The following is a 14,615-nucleotide window of genomic DNA, read 5'->3' on the forward strand; positions in this document are numbered from 1 at the left end:
GGGTTTCACCATGTTGGCCAGGCTGTTCTCAAACTCCTGACCTCAGGTGATCTACCCGCCTTGGCCTCCCAAAGTGCTGGGATTACAGGCATGAGCCATTGCACCCAGCCCCTTTCCTCTTTTGGCATCACTTCCTCTCTTCCTATCCAGTTCTCCTGACCTCCCATGCAGACACACAGAGCCCTCTCTTACAACCGCTTTTAAAAAGTACGCTTTTTATTTTTATTTATTTATTTCTTTGAGATGGAGTCTCGCTTTGTCACCCAGGCTGAAGTGCAATGGCACTATCTCAGCTCACTGCAACCTCTGCCTCCCAGGTTTAAGTGATTCTCCTGCCTCAGCCTCCTGAGTAGCTGGGATTACAGGTGTGCGCCACCATGCCTGGCTAATTTTTGTATTTTTAGTAGAGACAGGGTTTCACCACGTTAGCCAGGCTGGTCTCAAACTCCTGACCTCGTGATCTGTCCACCTCAGCCTCCCAAAGTGCTGGGATTATAGACGTGAGCCACTGCGCCTGGCCCACTTTTCAATAAAAGCATTACATATATACAGAAAAATGCATAAACCATAAGAGTGCAGCTTGATGCACTTGCACCAAATTCATTATGAGCCTTCTTGTGTAACCAGTCCCAGACTGAGACGCAAAGCATTAGCACTCCCAGAAACCTCCCTCCTGTTGCTGCCCTGGTCCCCTCTCCCCAGCCTGAAGCCCCACCTCTATTCTAACTCCTGGCATCAGGCATGTGTTTTGCATTTTCTTTTGTTGAATTTTGCATAACGGGACAATGCATTCTGTTTTCTTTCGCTGTAGCATGGTTTTGCGTGGGGGAAAGACCATGCTGGAACTACTCTGAGCGACTCTATCCACTCCTTCCACCTGTCCTTGCAGGAGAAACTGGACATTGCAAGTTTCTCTTAATATTTCCTTTTCCTGGTACTTCCCCTTTTTCAGACTGGTGCTAGCTAGACTGTGCCTGGTGACATTCACTGAGATAAGCATAAAGAGGAAAAAGCCAGCATTTAGATCCCTGGACTGGCTGGGGATTTCTTTTCTCTTAAAGAAGAGCTCCTGACTTAGGATAGATGGCTTGTCTATCACACAGGGGACATTGCGCCGGAGACTGTGGACATACACAGTTGCCCAAGAGATGTTACAGAACAGCAACCAGGGGCTCTGTGGGGAAACGGGGAAGGGGCCCTGCCTCAGCCTGGCAGACTCAGGACAGTTCCCCAACGGGCTGGCTTCAGCCCCTCCTGCATCCTCTGAGGAAGCCCCACTACGTGAGAGCAGTCCTCCTGATTGGCCTTGTGGAAAAGCGGTGCTGTAGGTGCTCGTGGGAACTTTTCCCCCTTGGCAGAGTCCCAGCTAGGTAGCTGTTACTCTTGACCCACCTGTTCTCACCTTTTGGGGACTCTTTGTTCTCTGTGAGCTGCTGGGTCCTGTAGACTAGTCGCTGATAAGCATTGTGGTTGATATCAGTTTCCCACATCACACCCTCTTGGTAACGCGCTGTAAGCCAGTGAGCGTCTCTGTTCCAGTGGCTGCTTGTGGGGTGTCTTCATCTCCTTCAGTGCCTTCTTTCCTCTTCCAAGCCCTAAAGAGGCTATCACCCTTGGCTTTATCCTCCATGTTCCTGTCCTTTATTACGTTACTTTGATCAAAGATCTTGGTTCCTCTCATACCTCCTACTATCCCAATGCTATCCCAGGCCCAACCTCCATTTCCGCTACCAGTGGGACCATTTCTCACAGGCCTCTGGCCAGTCCCTCAGACTCCTGCTCCTAAAACATCCTCTTTTCTCCTGCCATCACTGTGCCACTGTCCTTGCCCAGCTCTCCCCAACCCACCAGTCTCCAGTCCTCTTTCTTCTGCCTGGAGGACCCCCACATGCCCGCTCCTCTTCCCAGGCACCTTGCCACCACCCTCTTCATCTCCCTGTATAGCTCTGTCTAGAGAGCTGACAATGTTGACTGCCCTTCCTGACTCATCCCTCACCATCTCCAGATTCCCTTCCTCATCATCTCCAGATTCCCTTCCTCATCATCTGATGCTTTTTTGAGGTCAACCTTCAATTGCTACTCGGTGCCTAGGGGGCAAAGTGCCATTTGCTGCCCTGCCAACCTGAGCCCTCCAGGACGTATCTCCAGCCACTCAGCTCAGTGGAGAATCCATGATTTTCCAGGCATCCTCAGTTACAGTTCTGCCTTTTCCATGCCTGCCACGTTTGCTGGTGCTGCTTGTGTGGGACATAGCACTTTAGAGCGGGACAGACATGGGGGAATACAGGGCTCCAGCCCCTCCTCTCACAGGGCATCCTGGTATCTCCTGCATGCCACCAGTCCATTGTCTTGCAGAGCCTTTCTGGATGGATGACCCCAGCCTGAAGTGATCTTTCCCTTCCTGAACTCCACTGTACTTAACCACGTGGCTCTTACTTTGTGCTAGAGTTAATTTTGCATCTGAATGTTCAGCCTTCCTGTGGTAGTTGGAATAATGCCAACTCTCTCTCCTCCCGCAAGGACGTCCACATCCAAGTCCCTGGAACCTGTGGCTATGGTTTGTTACACGGCAAAGGGTAACTTAGTTGCAGATGGAATTGAGGCTGCTAATCAGTTGACTTTGAGATTAGGAGATGAGCCTCAATTATCCATATGGACTTGATATCAACACAGTGGAGGAGGGAGGCAGAAGAGTCTGTGTCAGAGTGCTGTGATGTGAGAGCTGCCACCAGCCATGCTGGTTGTGAAGATGAAGGAAGGGTCCACAAACCAAGGAATGTGAGCAGCCTCTAGTTGGAAAAGGCATTGAATGGATGCTCATTTAGAGACTCCCTCCCTCAGTGGGAAGGAATGCAGCTCTGGCAACACCTTGATTTTGGCCCATTGAGACCTGTGCCAGACTTCTGACCTCCAGAAGAACTATAAGATTAAAATTTTGCATTGTTTTCAACCCCTAATTTTATGGTAATTTGTTATAGCGGCAATGGAAAACTGATACACTCTCCAGCTAGATTTTAAGCACTGAGAGGTCAGAGACATTCTTTATGCTTCTTTTTGTACCCCGCAGGGTGTGGCATAGTGCCTTGTATACATTAAGCAGTCAGTTAATGTTTTCTCTATGGTTCTAGGAAATTCGGTGAAGAGGGCAAAGCTGGCTTTCCTGCCTCCTTCTGCCCTCAGAGCCCCTTAATGCCTTCCTGGGCTCCCGTTCTGGCCCCTGGTCATTAATCTTTTCTGTGATCCTCAATTATCCATATTCCTGATTTTGTTTAATCTCTGTTAATGGATGATATCTCAAGGTTGGACCCTACCTGGGAATATTTGCATTTAAAAGGCTAGCCTTGTAGTTGTAAACAGCCACACTCAAAGGCGTTAAGGTATAGCGGTGAAGCAGCTAGGTGATGATGTTGATGGTATGGTCCTAATCCTCTGGAGGACAAGGAGACAAAAGACATGGGCCCTAACCTTGGCTTCTCCACCAACATCCTGGGTGTCATTAGAGAAACCACGTAACCTTTCTGACCCTGAGAAGTGCTCAAGAAGCTCTGCTCGTCTCAGGGTGGCCGAACCAAGCGCCTCAGCCTGGGGTAGTCTTACCCCTATGTGCCGAAGAGTATGGAAAGCCACGAGAGAAATGCGGTGCAGCTTCCAGTTGTCTTCATTTCAAATGGTATTTTTATATTAGAGCCAACACGAGGCCTCCTGATGCTCACCACAGGCTGCGTTCTTACACGGACTGTGTGGAAGGAGGCGGTAGAGTAAACCCACCCCATGTACACCTCAGCTCAGGCCCTGTGCCTGGTCTGTTCTGTGAATGGGGGAACATAGAAAAAAAAGAGAAGAGAAAAAGAGAAAAAACAAAACAAAAACAAACATGAGTGCATTCCAGGCAAATCGACTCACTTGCTGAATTTCTAGCAGGTTGCCCCATCCCCATTTCCAGGAGACCTGGGGTGTCAGCCGGCAGGCCCCAGGCTGATGGCCCTGTCTTGCTTGCACTCACCCCTCTCACCAGAGATGGGACTTCTCCCTTTATACCCCCCCGGGCTCAGGCAGGTGAGCAGAGCCCTGGTCGCCTACTTGTTCTCTGGGACAACCATACTTCTCCCTTTTCTTCCCCGCGGTTTAGTTCCTCATCCTCTTGCCTCGCCTCCAGGTGTGATCCCTGTGTTACCTCCAGCTGCTGCGGGGAGCAACGGTGCTTCCCTTTCTGCCCCGACACACCTGGCTCCTGCCACGTGGGCAGTGGAAGGGCCCAGAGAGACCATGACCATGATAGGAGTTCTGGCCTCAGCTCTGCCACCAGCCAGTTGGAAACCCTAAGCAGCTCAACCTCACCTCCGTGGGGCTCCGTTCCTCACTGTGACAGACTGGGCTGGAGTAGACAGGCTTAGCAAAGGGAGCAACCAAGAACCCGGGCCCAGAACTCTCTAGGACTCCCAACGCCCTCCGGAGGAAACCAGCCTTCTCATTATGGCTCACAGAGCACTTCCTGGTCTGGTCAAGCTCTACATTGAGGATTTTGTTTTTATTCATCTCTTCAAACTCTATGGTCTAGCAAAAATGAATGACTTGAAAGTCCCAGAGCATACCCTATTCTCTCTTATTCACAGGAATGCTCCTCTGTCGCGGTCACTTTCCTGACCCCTTTCCTGCCTCTCAGTCCCTCAGACTGTTACTTTTGGGGGGACTCTGCAAAGACTTCACTTCCTGAAGCAGCCTTTCTGACCCCCACTGGGTCAGATTTTGTTGGGAGCTACTTTCTTGCAGGCCGTGAACTTTAACATGATTTGGGTGTGATTCTAATGCCCTGTTTACTCGTCTGAGTCCTCTTTACCCCATAGGGCCTATCCACCTTTAGTAGGCAAGAGATGTGGTTTGTTTCTGCGGAATCCTCGTGCCCAGAACTGCACTGTCCAGTAGGGTCACTCCTAGCTGCAGGTGGCTATTGTGCACTTGAAATGTGGCCTCTCTGAATTGAGATGTGCTGGAAATGTCAAATCCACCCTGGATTTCAAAGACTTTGTACCAAAAAAAATGTAAATTAATTTTACATTCTCATTCATTATTTTTTATATTGACTACTTGTTGGAATGATGTCTTAGGGCATACACACTGTTAAATAAAGTGTATTATTAATACTTATTTCACCTGCTTCATTTTACTCTTTTGAATGTGGTGACTAGAAATTTAAAATTTATAATCACATATAAGGCTTGTATTTGTGACTCACATTATGTCTCCATTAGGCTGCACTGGTATGGAGTGTGCTGCCTGGTGCAGGTTAATGAACAAACTGGTAGACAGATCTATGTGAAAGGGTAGGTGACTGTCTTCCCACCTCAGGCTCAGCTCATGCTGCTTTGCTTTGAATGTGACCCCTGGCCCTCTTGTGCTCAGTGCTTAGAGCTGGGCAGCCTGGCTCTCAGTGGTCAGTAGACCCGAGTCCCCTAGAGATGGAGCAGCCTGAGATAGAACACCCACTTTAAGCCTATGGGCTCCGTCTTGCAGGAGCCTTTTGCATCTTTGTCCATATTCCCGGGAATAAAATATTAACGTGATATTCTGAACTGAACAGAACAGATGCTCATTTTGATCAATTGCAACATCCCCTGATACCGTAAGGGTGTTCATTCTTACTGGCACTAGGTGAAGACACATTTCTTACTGTAAATTTCTCATTTTGTAATATTTGGATTCTGTAATTAGATAAGATGTACTGATGAACTTGGAACTTTTTCAAGGAAAGCTCTGCAACCATGAAAGAACAAAGAACCCTTTTCTTAATCAGTAACTGTACCTTTCCTTTGTGTGTGAGACTTCAGAGTTTTACTCATCCTGTACTTTATGGGGTCATTGTTAGAAGGAGGAGTTTAGTACACTGCTTATCACTGTCAGGAGTCTTTGAACTCTGATTTCCTGATGATTTAGTGGTTACTTGGAACAGCTCTGGGTATAGTGAGAACACAGTTTTCTTGAGATGCTGCAGCTCTAACTGGCCACAGAAATTCTTGAGTCTGGTTGATATTTTGAAAGCCATAGGCTTAGTATCCAACAGGCCTCAGATCTGACAGTTACACTCAGCATTTACAGAGGGCTTTTATAATTTCCAAAGTGCTTTCACGCACGGTATCTCATTTGGTCTGTACCTTCAATTCCCTTTTAAACAAAACTCTTTTCAGAGATGCATGCACTTGCTGTCTTCAATTTCTTTCTTCTGACTCTTCATGAAACCCCCTGAATTGTGCCTCCGGGCCCACCGCTCTGTGGACACAGCTCTCATGAAAGGTCTTCACGGCCCACAACGTTGCTAGATCCCATTGTGGATTCTCAGTCTTCTCATCTTAGTTGACCCAGTTGAGTCATTTGACACAGTTGATTGCTCTATCCTACTTGAAACTCTTTTTTCATTTGGCTTCAAGGACGTCATGCAGGCTTGGCTTTCTTCTGACCACACAGGCAGTTCCTCTCCATCTCCTTGGCTGTTAGCTCCATGTTCCTCCCCACCTTTTATTTTATTTTATTTTTTTTTTTGTGAGACAGGGTCTCACTCTGTCACCCAGGCTGGAGTACAGTGGCATGATCCTTGCTCACTGTAGCCTCTACCTCCTGGGCTCAAGCGATTCTCCCAACTCAGCCTTCTGAATAGTTGGGACTATAGGGACACACCACCATGCCTGGCTAATTTTTAATTTTTTGTAGAGACGGGTTCTCACTATGCAACCCAGGCTGGTCTGGAACTCCTTAGCTCAAGCAACCCTCTTGCTGACCCTCCTGCCTCAGTCTCCCAAAGTGCTGGGATTACAGGCGTGAGCCATCATACCCGGCCACTTCCCTGACTTTTAATCCTGGAGCCTCCTAGGTCCCGGATCTCAGATGTCTTGTCTTCTCTAGCTATACTCACTTTGTTGGTGATTTCACTGAGTCTCATGGTTTTAAATATCACTAATAAGCTAACAATTCCTAAATATTTTTCAAGAGCCTAGATTTCTCCTCTTAATTCCAGTTTCGCATATCCAAGTAGCTACGTACCACCTCTACTTGGTTGTCTAAAAACATCTCCAACTTTACATTCCCAAACCGATGCCCTGGGTGTTCTTCTGTGGACTTCTCCATTTCAGTTAATGCCAACCTCATCCTTCCACTTGCTAAGAGCAAAGACCTGAGAGTATCTGGGCCTTCTCTTTCTTTGCACCTGACAGCAAATGTTTTCCCCTCTAACATCACCTCATCCTGAATGTGGCTGTGTCTCATCATAGTTTCTACTGCTGTCACCCTGGTGTGAACCACCACCATCTCCTGCCTGAGTTATCTCAGAAGTCTCCGTGCTGGTTTCCCATTTTCACTCTTACTCAGCACATTCCGATCTCAACAGAGCCCTCAGAGTGATGCTGTGAACATAAGAATCGGATCATGCTGCTCCTTTACTCAACCAGCTCCCACATACCCAGAGGAAAATCAGAATCCTTTCAATGACCTTAGAGGTCCTGTGCAATGTCGCACTCCCCTGACTTCAGAATATTCTCCTTCACTTTGTTCCAGGCAGTTATACTGGCCTCCTTGCTTTGTCATTCAATTCCAGGTGACATGGCTGTCTTGGAGCTTTGCATTTGCTTTTCTCTGGAACAATTTCTTTTCAGAGAGCCTCATGTCTTTCTCCCCTTCCTCCTTTATACCTTTTACTCAATGTCTCCTTTTCGCTGAGAACTTCTCTGACCACCCTACTTTAACCATGCAACCCCTGCTGCCTGCCTTTCCCGACTCCTCTTTCCTACTTAAATTTTTTCTCCATGGCACTTAATACCATCTAACATACTATAGATTTTGCTTAATTTATATCATCAATCATCTGTCTCAAACTGTCAGATGCAAGGGGGCAAAAGTTTTTATTTCCACTGGTGTATCCCCCAGCAGCTGGAGCAGTGTCTTACCTATAGGGCATACTCATTAAGTATTTGTAAATAAATGAACAGTCCTAGGAAATAAGCATTCTTCTTCTCTTCTCCCCTGTATGAAGGAATTGGGAGCTCAACAACACCCGAAACCGAACACACACATACATTACAGGCACACACACACATACAACACACACACAGAGACACACACATACAAAATAAAACTTAACCCAGCACAGGTATAGCATAACTAAAGTGTTTGACCTGGCGAGGGGGTAAGAACACTGGGTCAAGACAGGGTGTACACTGCTTGTGTTTGGTCTGGTTACCAAAAGAAGGTTATAACTAAGCCATAAACTAAAATATTCAGGTTAATGTTTCACAAATGTACATTTTTAGATAAGTGTGTAAACTTTTCAGTAAATGTTTTCACAATGACATCAACGCAACAGTCTTTCTAACTCTAAGCCCAATAGCAGATTTATATGCCATCACAAAGTTTGAGACTTCACAGCAATAGACATGCAAAATTCTTAAATAGGAGACTAAATTAGAGAAGGTTCAGTCTCTCTCATGCCAATATTTCTGGATCCTCGAGGTTTCAGCAGTTGATTGCCAAGTGCTGCTTAATGGGCACAAGTGACAACTCAAAGGATACCTCTTCCACCGTGACGATGCAAAGCCCAGTTTTACATAATACAGGTGAGGAAATAATGTTTCAAGTCTCATTTTGAGATTTTCCCCCTCTTGTTGGAAGACTGTCTTAGCCCCCCAGAATTGATTAGCTGCCCCTTGCTGTAGTTAGGTCCGGCTTCATGGATGACGCACCCATGAGTGACGCAGGTTCCCACCTTTAGAAGGGCTTTACACTTGATTTAATGCTTTGCTATGACTGTTTTAACATTCTTAATCATTTTTGAACAAAGGCTCCACATTTTAATTTTGCTCTGTGCCCCACAGGGGCCAAGTCATACCAATAAGTCATAGCTGGGTGTGAAGTAAGAAGCACTAAGGAAGGACCAGGATGGACAAGGCAAGGGCCAGCTTCAATTATGTTTAAACGATCATAGATGAGGTCGAGTTATTTGGTAGTTTTATGAAATTTATTTGCATAAATTTCCTGCACACGTTTGGCCATTGCTTCATTTAATGATTCATTAAATTTTGTTCCATTTAAATGGAAGTTTCAAAATTCATTTCATTATGTTCTGATTGTTTTCCAGAACTCATAAATCCAAGTTTAGTGACATGGCATGTTATCCTAGGTAATACATTTTAACATTATGCCATTCTTCTGATGAAAGAGGGGGAAATGCAATATCCATATTGCTACATTCTTTTTTCCTTTAAATTTTCTTTGCTTCTGAAAAGCTTGTGTTTCAAATTTGAAATCTTAAAACAGTAATTGCATACCCAAGGGCTTATAAAGGCTAGACAGGCCATGTACCGAAAGGAAAGAGACTGGCTGTGGATGATAGGGACTGTGGCAAATGAGGGAGTGTGTGCTACTCAAAGAGGCCTCTGGTGTCACTCCAGCTCACTGAGATCATGGGGAGTGTAGGCCTGGCATTATGAGATATTTCTTTCTCCAACAGAGGGATCTCAAACATAGAAATTTATGTGAAATCTCTTGCTTTTTAAAAATGTGGGCTCAAGTAAAGCACCATGTGGCTACTTTTGTAGAGGTAATTTTTGACATAATTCCTTCACTTTGTCCCAGCTAGCACTGACATATTTTTCATTTCTCTCATATGATGAGCTTTTTAATATAAGAAGTAAAATGTGTCTAATTTCATCTTGAGGATCCTTAGAGAGAACTGTTGTAACATTTGACATGTGTGAAGAAATGTTAAGTCTGAAATTCAATGACAGCAACCCACCAGGTTAGCTAACCTCCTGTGAGTGGGAAGAGACATTTGGTACAACTTCCGATGTTCTGGCAACCTCCAGGAGCTTCTCCATCATAGCTAATCATGCTGTGTGCTCTGTGTAGCACTGTGCAGTAGAGACATAATGGAAGCCACAAATGGAATTAAAATTTTTCTATAGCAGCCACATAAAAAAAAATAAGACACAAGTGAAATTAATTTTCATAAAATATTTTGTTTAATTGTGTATCTAAAATATTACCATTTCAACATGTGATCCAAGTAAAAATTATTGATGAGATATTTTACCTTCTTTTCTTTTATGCAAGATTAAAAAATATCCTGTGTATCTTTTCTACTTAAAACACATCTCAAGTTGGAGTAGCCATATTTCAAGTGTTCAACAGCCATACAGGGCTAGTGGCTGCCATGTTGTAAAGTTTAGGTCATGCTGTGCTTTTGCATTCAGTCATTCAGCTAGGAAGTCGGTATATTTAATACTTTTGCTTAGTAATTTGGACCTTTGTGCACTCTGCCCTTCTAACTCTATTGACTTGCCCCAAAGTACTAAGTGCAGAATTCTGACACCCAGCTGGGGCTTAGCATTTGCCTGGTATCTTAGTTTGGGCTGCTGCCACAAAATGCCATAGATTGGGTGGCTTCTTAACAACACAAATTTATTTCGGATAGTTCTGGGACATGGAATTCCGAGATCAGGGTTTCAACATGGTCAAGTTCTAGTGAGGGGCTTCTTCCAGGCTACAGACTGTCAGCTTTTCCTCACGTGGAGGAAAGAGGACAAAAAGCTCTCTGGCATTCCTTTCATAAGGGCACCAATTCCCTTATGAGGGTCCCACCCTCATGAGCTAATCACCTTCTAAAGGCCCTGCCTCCTGATACCATCACTTAGGGCTAAAGATTTCAACCTTGAATTTTGGGGGAACAAATATTCAGTCCATAACACAGAGTTTGAGAATATTTGGGCAGGGAAGAAACAACATCAGAAAAATAGAGGGTATGACTAAATTTGAAAATAGTTGCAGTGGTCCTACTTAAAATTTTCAGGTGACAGTGTCCTACAGGTGCAGGAAGAGTTTGCCTCTTTCTCACGGTGAGAGGTGTAGGGGGTTAGACACATGCAACTAACTATGGAGGAAACAGGTGTCACTGAGAACCCAGGTGCTGTAACTCAGGTGTTTGGATGGGAGGCAGGCAGAGGCTTCTGTATTGGGGCAGATGAGCAATGAGAGGATGCTGTTTGCATCTGGCTTCAGAAACCAGCTCACCTGGCTTTGGAGGAACCCATGGGTGATTTACAATATCCAAGAGGTATGGGATATGAAAAACCCAGGTATTGATGTTGGGATGAAGTGAAGGTTTGCTTCAATGCTTAGTCAGGAGATGGCAAGAGGAATTTAGAGGGAAGTCTGGTTCTAGGCCTCTGGGCAGATTCCATCTAGTGGGGTTCCAAGATAAAGCTGAAGTTTGTTGTCTCCTGAGTCCATTCATCCCTTGTGATGGTGGTGGGGAAATACTTTCGGGCACTGTTACGGCTCCTTAGTCCACACTTTCTCTGTGGAAGGCATAAAGCTTCTCTTTCCCCCCACAATTGGTGTATGCTATCTTTCAACACTTGGGTTCTTGTTGCCTTTCTGTATTCACATAGAAGTTTGCACTGGTTTCCATTAGTTGCCATTTTTACTAGTTTGGTTCTGCATTTTGTCAACAGGAATGATTTTGCTGCAGACTGAAAATATAAGTATTTGGCTGAAAATTCTGTAATTGGGAGTTTTAGTCTTCTAAACCACAATAGTATGGCTAAATTTGGGTTGTTCCTGATATAGGATATGCTTAGGGAGTGAGAATGTTGATTTGGGGTTCAAGTCAGGCTGAGGAATAACCTTAAGAACTTGAGTCCAAGTATGAGTTACTAGGGAGGGCTATAGAGATCGTGGGCACAGGGTCATAATTATTGTAGGTACAAGGGCATAATCATGACCCTGGAGAATTTGAGTTGCCTGTGTTCTTTTACTTGCATAATTTCTCCTGCTTAGAAATCCCTCCCTTTTCTTTAACACTAATTTTAAGAATTTTCAATAATTAAGAATTTCCTTCATAATTCTTGTTAAATCAATCTACTCATTCATGCATGCATTCATTTATTAACTATATTCCTCAGTGTACAAATGTTTATTGGACACCAAATGTCAGGCACTGGGCTAGGTACTAGAGATTCAAAACCAATGAAGCCATGGTCTCCATCCCTAAGAAGCTCAGCACCTGGCAAATTCTTCACACTTCAACCCACCTTGAGTCACTGGAGTCTGTCCAGTTATTTCTCGGTATTCATTTAACTGGTTTTATGTTCAATTTGTGTTTGTTCCTAGTATACTCCCTGAAGTGACCAGGCATTTTCATTAGCAAAAATTATGCTTTCTCCTTTTCTTATCATCATAGGGCCTGGTATTCTGCACAGAGTAGGCTCTAATACACATTGTTAACAGAGGGACCACTTTTCAGGGTAAATAAATCAGGTCAGCTGATTATTGCGCACGATTACTGATATTGCTAAGAAATTTGACGGATTTTGACAATGCAGTCAGTTGCCATGAAAAGCTTCCATTTTGAACCTGTAGACTAAACACAGCCTCTGTTGCCCTTGCATGCACCAGATACCCCGTAGACACCCTCTTGCAAAAGTACAGCAGTATGTTTGACTTTTAATGACAGGAGGATTAATTTAAAGTTAGATCTACACGGATGTCTTCCTTGTGTGTTGCAACCATCCAAGAAGTACAGTTTGGGAAGGTCCCCTAATGAAGTATATAAATAGTAACTTTCTTTCAAACTCTCAGTGAAGGTTGCTGTATTACTGAAGTGAATTTCAGTGACCCCTTACTCTAGAAGGAGGCCAGGGTAGAACACATTTTTACAAATAATACACTTTGCTTTGCAGCTCTGATAATTTTTTTCTGTCTTTGAGTCTGTCACATAACCAGGAGGCTGCTTGTTTCTTAGGACAAAGGTATTTGCATGGAAACTGATCAAACCATTATTATTAATAATCTCATGACTGAGGCATCACCAATGCTTTTGTGCATTTGAAGGTAGCAAATAAATTAAAGTTTTATTCTGGAGACTCTGGAGGCATACAAGAACAAAGAAGCTTATGAGCACAGTGGGTGGTGGTTCTTTCTTGGCTAAGGCACATTTGTGCTTGGGAGAACTGCTGTCCCATTTCTGCAGCAATGCAACCCTATTGGTCAGGGGTCTTCTAATGAATTGGTCATAGGAGCCCTTAAAGGTAGTCATGATAACAGGCTATACCATTGTTAATGAGATTTTCTTTCTGACAGGGCACCAACATGCTCCTTGAAAAAAGGTACAAGCAAGGCTCATTACAGCCACACGCAGAGGCTACTAGCAAATGAGAACAGATTTGCCCTTTGCTTTGGTGGGAATTGGGAGGATGAGGGGAATTGTGATGGGAGGTAGAGATACACTCTCTGCCTTATGTCCATATTCATAGCATTCAATCTTAGAATATCTTAGAATAATGGATTCAGTCTCCTAGTTTTCATTCTCATACATGCTGTACACATTCCCCGCCTTGAACTGGGCATCTAAGTGGTTAGAACATTTGACCAAAGAGGCCAAGGCTGAACTGCTTCCCACAGAGAACAATGAACTTTACAGCCCACATTTCTCCCTATCTGTTCTTCACTCTCTATTCATCCATTTATGGTTTTCCTGTCCCCCCATTTCCCCCTTCCCCACCACCCCAGTATCTGAATAGGGTATCAGGGTTTTAAGACTGTGTTTCTCACATTTGCAGCGTGTTTATTCTGAGAGTTTATGTGGAGCTCCTGGGGAGGGGTGGGGTGGGAACAGAGTGGGGCATGAACCTTCTCTCTTTGTTTTGAACCCAACAATCTTACATATTGATCTAGTCTTTAGGAGATTAAACAAAAAATGAAAAAGTTGACATTTCTATGGCACGTCAAAGCTTATATGCAACTTCCCAAACAATATTTCATTTAATTCCAATAATATAGGAATTGTTACAACCATAGAGGGGCTAAGTGACATGCCCAAGGCCACCATCTCATTGTGACAAAGCTTTTTTGTTTTGAGACAGACTTCCTCTGTCACTCCGGCTGGAGTGCAGTGGTATGAGCATAGCTCACCACAGCCTCAACCTCCTGGGCTCAGGTGATCCTCCCACCTTCTGAGTAGCTGGGACTACAGTTGCATACCACCACACTTGGCTACTTTTTTCATTTTTTTATAGAGACAGGGTCCCATCATGTTGCCCAGGCTTGAACTCAAGCCATCCTCCCACCTTGGCCTCCCAAAGTGCTGGGATTACAGGCGTGAGCGAGCATCCTCAGCTCATAGCTGGGTCTTAATACTGAGACCAACACCTGTGTCATTCTCCAGGGAAGAAGGCAGAAGTCATGAAGGTGTGTGAAATGTTGAGCGAGGCAAATGGATCCTGAAGCCCAGGGTCAGGGCTTCTGGGCAAGAGAAAGTGCATCCTATTTCTCAGTTTTATGAAGAATAAGCTTGAGATTTTGAAGGCCTCACTGGCGCAGAAGCAGCTCAGGGGCGACGGAGGTCAGACAATGTTTTCTGGAGAGAAAACTGCTCCTGGGGCCTCCTTGACTGGGTTTGGGGCAGTGCCCTGGCCTGGGAGAGTGGACACTGGGTCATCAGGATCCCTTTGTTTTGGGTTTTTTCTCTCCCCTACATGAAACATACAGTGGTGAGTGCTTGATAGGGCAGAGTCCTACCTGGTTTGCCGGCGGACAAAACATGACTGGTCTTTCCTTTAGAGTGGGGTTGTTAGATA

The 14,615-nt window shown here is 44.8% G+C and overlaps 1 non-coding gene across 1 annotated transcript; it reads left to right on the forward strand.

The window, feature by feature from the left end:
- Nucleotides 1-3,696: 3,696 nt before the first annotated feature.
- On the forward strand, nt 3,697-3,828 carry LOC119468599. The gene has a single exon (XR_005197303.1). It is a non-coding gene; the product is annotated as a small nucleolar RNA SNORA51 (small nucleolar RNA).
- The last annotated feature ends 10,787 nt before the right edge of the window (nt 3,829-14,615 follow it).

This window comes from Cebus imitator, unplaced genomic scaffold (assembly GCF_001604975.1).
Source record: "Cebus imitator isolate Cc_AM_T3 unplaced genomic scaffold, Cebus_imitator-1.0 Scaffold453, whole genome shotgun sequence".
In the NCBI taxonomy this organism is placed as follows: domain Eukaryota; kingdom Metazoa; phylum Chordata; class Mammalia; order Primates; family Cebidae; genus Cebus; species Cebus imitator.